Source organism: Macaca fascicularis, chromosome X, assembly GCF_037993035.2.
Source record: "Macaca fascicularis isolate 582-1 chromosome X, T2T-MFA8v1.1".
NCBI lineage: Eukaryota > Metazoa > Chordata > Mammalia > Primates > Cercopithecidae > Macaca > Macaca fascicularis.
In genome coordinates, this window is record NC_088395.1 from 11,453,661 (window position 1) to 11,458,747 (window position 5,087).

Genomic DNA, 5,087 nt, shown 5'->3' on the forward strand with positions numbered 1-5,087 from the left:
CTACTCCCTCAAGCTCTGCTCCAGGAAGAGCAGGACCTGGAGAGGAAGTGGGGACCACCACTGTCGTTTCACACCCTTTGAGTGCCTTCTGGCCACCAGTCTTTCCTTTGTCCACACTTCCACTTGAAGGCCTCCTGCACCCAGCTGGACTACAGACTTCAGAGTTCACAGGCAGGTTCACCCTGGGATCCTGCCTAGCAAGTGTAATCTATTACACTAATCAGCGTGACCTGGAAGCTCCTGGGTGGATCTGAGTAACAGATTTCCTCCTGGCCCAAAGGCCAGGCTTTTTTTTTTTTTTTTTTTTTTTTTTTTTTTTTTGTCTTCTTCACAGCTTTCAGGTGAGTGCTGGATTTGCAGAGAGTAACCAGGCCCTCAAACCTATGGAGATACATTTTCCTGGTGGTGCATCCACTCGTCTCCTGGGGAGATAAAAGAGATGGCTTGTTCTGCTTCTTTTTTGTTTTTGTTTTGAGATGGAGTTTTGTTCTTGTTGCCCAGGCTGGAGTGCAATGGTGCGATCTCGGCTCACCGCAACCTCCGCCTCCTGGGTTCAAGCAATTGTCCTGCTTCAGCCTCCCGAGTAGCTGGGATTACAGGCATGCGTCACCACGCCCGGGTAATTTTTTGTATTTTTAGTAGAGATGGGGTTTCTCCATATTGGTCAGGGTGGTCTCGAACTCCTGAACTCAGGTGATCCACATGCCTTGGCCTCCCAAAGTGCTGGGATTACAGGTGTGAGCCACCGCACCCTGCCGGCTTGTTCTGCTTCTAAATGAGCTGCCAATCCACACGAAGCCCGAAAAATCCTGCTCACAGCAGGGATGGGGTACAGAAGAGCAATGCTGGCTGTGGAACACCCCCCTGCAGGGGGCTGGGCCAGGGCTAGTGGGGTGAGTCTTGGATCAGGCCGTACTGCATGCTCACAGTGTGGCCCAACTCCTCTAGCCCTACAGGCAGCGGGATGCCCAGCTCCACCAGGTACAGGGAGTCCTCCAGTTTTGAGACTGCCAGTCTGCTCTTGGGCTCCAGTCTGCAGCAGGTCATGGCCAGGGGGAAGAAGGTTGGAGGGCAGTCTGTGGGGACAAACTTCTCCCAGAAAAGCATCATGCTGAGGCCAAAGTCCAGTGTTTGGGGAAGGAAATCAGGATCTGCATACATCTGCTCAATGGTCTCGCAGAGAATGACCCCAAAAGACAAGACATCCACATTTCATCATAGCTTTTTCTATTCAGCATCTCAGGTGTCACCCAGTAGAGGTTTCCTACCACCGTGTAGCACTTCTTGAAGTTGTTCTTATGCAAATTACATTTCTTGCTGGTGGCCATTCTGGAGGCAATGCCTTTGGCCAAGCTGACTTCCTGCTGCCAGGGGAATGGGTTCACACTTTGCAGAAAGTCCTTCAGTGTGCCCCCCTCAATGTCCTCTCAGCAAGTTCAGCTTCTTGTCCTTTTACAGCACGCCAATGAACTTGAGCACATTGGGGTGGTCCAGGCTTCACGTCACTTTCACTTCAGTCAGAAAAGTCTTCTGGTTCTCCTCATCACATCTCATTAACTCCTTCATGACCACCACTTTGCCTGTGGCTTTGTGTGTCACTTTGATAGACTGCCCAAAGAAGCCCTTCCCCAGGACCTCCCCGTGGATCAGGTCACAAGACCGGAAGATCTGCTTTGAATAAGTGCTAGAACAACAAAGGGATTCCCAGTGGCTGACGTCACAGCTGAGCAGCAGGGGCTCCTTTGGGGAGCTAGGGCTAGGGGACTTGGAGATGCTGTTACTGAGTCTCAGGGAGCATCTTCTCAGCATCCCCTCTGGATTATCCTTGGTGTCCAGGGTGATGAGGGCGTGAGGGTGTCCAGCATTCTGCATGTGAGGAGAGAGCCAGGCATCCAGCCGCAGCTGGGCTGGGCACTGGGAGACGGGGTCATGTTCAATCAACAGCAGAAGTGTCTGGCTCATCTGGTTAATTGCATCCTCCAACTCCTCTACTTGGAGTGTGTGGATGGGGGTTCCACTGATCTCCAGGATGTGGTCCCTGGGGTGGATGGCATTGTGGCTGTTTGGACTGATATGCATCTGTTTGACCTCTTTTACTTGCATGGTGGTAATGTAGTTGGAGCAGGCATTCTCCACGGACACGGAGAAGCTCTGACTGCCCTCTGTGGTGGCCAGCATGGACATGAGCATGACAGAGTAGGGCAGCTGGTCCTGAATGGACTCTGTGGAGAGTCTCTCAAATATGGGTGCCAGCACCACCTCATTGTGGTACTTTCCACAGTATAGGGTGACACACAGCACCAGGGCATATGCATCCCCATCCTCAATGGTCACCTTATAGCTCATACAGGCAAAGCATTCTGGATGGTACTTGAACTCCCTATTCGCAGCAGCAAATCTGCATGGGTCTGCAGCAACCTCAATTCTTGCCTCCTCAGAAGAAATAATTTCACTGAGGGGCATAAGACAGTGAGAGACCAAGGCAAGTTTCAGAGCAGGAAAGAAAGTTTATTAAAAAGCTTTAGAGCAGGAATGAAAGGAAGTAAAGCACACTTGGAAGAGGGCCAAGCAGGAGACTTCAGAGATCAAGTGTGCAGTTTGACCTTTGACTTGGGGTTTTATATGTTAGCATTCTTCTGGGGTCTGCATCTTGTCTCCCCTGATTCTTCCCTTGGGGTGGGCTGTCTGCATGCGCAGTGGCCTGCTAGCACTTGGGAGGGGCTGCATGCGCAGTGTGTTTACTGAAGTTGTGCATATGCTCACTTGAGGTGTTTTCCCCTTACTAGTTGAGCATTCCTAGAGGAAGGTCATAGACCAGTTAAACTCCATCATTTTACCTCTTAGTGCACATGCTTGAGCCCACTCACCCTGCTCCTGAGATCTTATCAGGAAGCTGCTGATCACCAGTTTTAGGGTTTTTTTTTTTTTAAATGTTTTGGGAGACTGCCTTTCTCTGGTATGAGCCGCAACCAATTATTATTTTAGAGAGATGGTTAACAACTGCCTGACCATCACCTAATGGTCGCCTGACATTCCTGGTGTGGAGGAGCCCTCTCCTGCCCTGCTCATGTCTGATTAACCACCTACTGTAACATCTCCAGCCACTATAATAGGCCCTGTCATCAGCAGGGAGCACCCATGACAGAACTCCCCAAACATCTCCCAGTAGTCCTGTGACAGTAGAGCTTCCCATCCTTCTCGTAGAACCACCTGGTGAGGGAATCCTGGCATTCTGAACACCGGAAGCAACAGCTGTGCCAGGCTTCATTGACAGTCCTGTACCATCGTTGGCTTGGAGCAATGTGGTCCTCACAGCCCCGACACCTCCAAACATCTTCACCTTGGTTCTGGCATTACCACTAGTTGAGTGACCCTGGACAACTTCATTTTCTTCCCTAAGCCCCAGTTTCCTCATACATAAAATGAGGAGATTGTACATTATCTCAAAAGTCTCTCCAGGCTCTAGCACCTACCAGTGCAGACCTGGTCCCAGGAGCATAGAAATGGGGAGGAGGAAGCAGGGCTGCAGCAGCCCCACTAAGCTCCCACCTCTGCCTAGGCAAGGGAGGACCTCAGCCCCAGGCACGAATGGGCGGATTTTAAAATCTATGATTAATCTAGGATTCCTTTGAGTAAGACTTCAAAAAATAAATTTAATATCAGAAAAGGCTTTTGATTGTTTTCCTAATAAATGTGAAAGGAAAACATTAGATCATTTTTCGTGGTTTGAGTTTTAATCTGATATTTAATTATGTTTCTGCTTTGCTACAATCAATGAAGGTATGTTGCTTTTGTTTTTGAAATCTTAACATCAACCAAGGATAAATGAATAAAATTTCAAAAAATTAATTTGCTATCACAAAAGGCTTTAGTTATTTTACTTTTAAATGTAAAGTCACAGAATAGCCACCATTACATAATTTGAGCTTTAATAAACTTTAATAAGAAACATATCCTCGTTTAAAATATTAGAACATAATTGCTCTATGCACATTGATTTTTTCTTTTCTATAATTGCTATGCATTTTGGTTCAAAATTAGTTTTTATAGGATTTCTTTTATAAATTATTATTTTGGAGCCTATAAGTAACAAATTCCTTTTCTCTGATCATTCCATAAGCCAAAATATTTCAAACCAGATGTACATGTAAGTTGAGTGAGTATTCTTTATCCACTGACATTTCAAAATTCTATTTAATTATATCTTCATATTTTAAAAATCAGATGATTCAGGGGACTGATTCAATAAGTTGTCTTACTTCCACTAGTGGAATACCATGCAACTGCAAATCCAAGGACTAGGAAGTTCTCTAAGTTCCAATGTGGGAAGATGTCCAGGTCATATTGTTGAGTGAAAAATCTAAGGCACTGAACAATGTTTGCATATATAGAGAGAACACTACCTTTTGGAAAGAAAAGGTGGAAAATAAGAATAAATATTCATAGGAGTAAAACTTCTTGAGGAATAATGTTTCATGTATTTTGCCTTTTGAACCAAGTAAATCAAAGAATTATTCAAAAATAACAATAAAATAAAAAAAATCTACTAAAAATCAAGTGAAACAAGATTTTGATCTGGTTAATAGAACATAAAATGATAATTAAAACATTAGCTAAAAGTATGATTCATATTCAAATTCAGGGATTTTTATTATGCTCACAAAGTTGTACAACCATCACACAAATTCCAGAACTTTTTCATCACCTCCAAAAGAAGCCCTGTGCTCATTAGCAATCACTCTCCATTCCCCTTTCCCCCAATCCACTATTTAACTTTTTGAAAAACAAGTTATAAAACACCCAAGCACAACATAAATTCCAAGCAAAACTTAAAACTGGTTTCTAAACAGCACTCATTATAGTAGCACCTGTGACCAATATCCACAACATGATTTCTAGCAGGTTGATGTCTACTATTTAGTTCAGTATCTACTCCTTATTATTACTATTCTGAGGACAATTTGGGCCCCACAGAAGCACAATGCTGACATTCCCACTGTGTTGCCAACCTTCCCACGCCAAATTCAGTTATCACCACTAGGTTTTCACCTTGTTTGTTTTTTGTTTTGGTTTGGTTTTGGGTTTTT

General features: G+C 45.0%; 1 pseudogene; it reads right to left on the reverse strand.

Moving 5' to 3' along the window:
- Positions 1 to 885: 885 nt before the first annotated feature.
- On the reverse strand, positions 886 to 3,174 carry LOC102132909 (LIM domain kinase 2 pseudogene; annotated as a pseudogene).
- Positions 3,175 to 5,087: the final 1,913 nt, after the last annotated feature.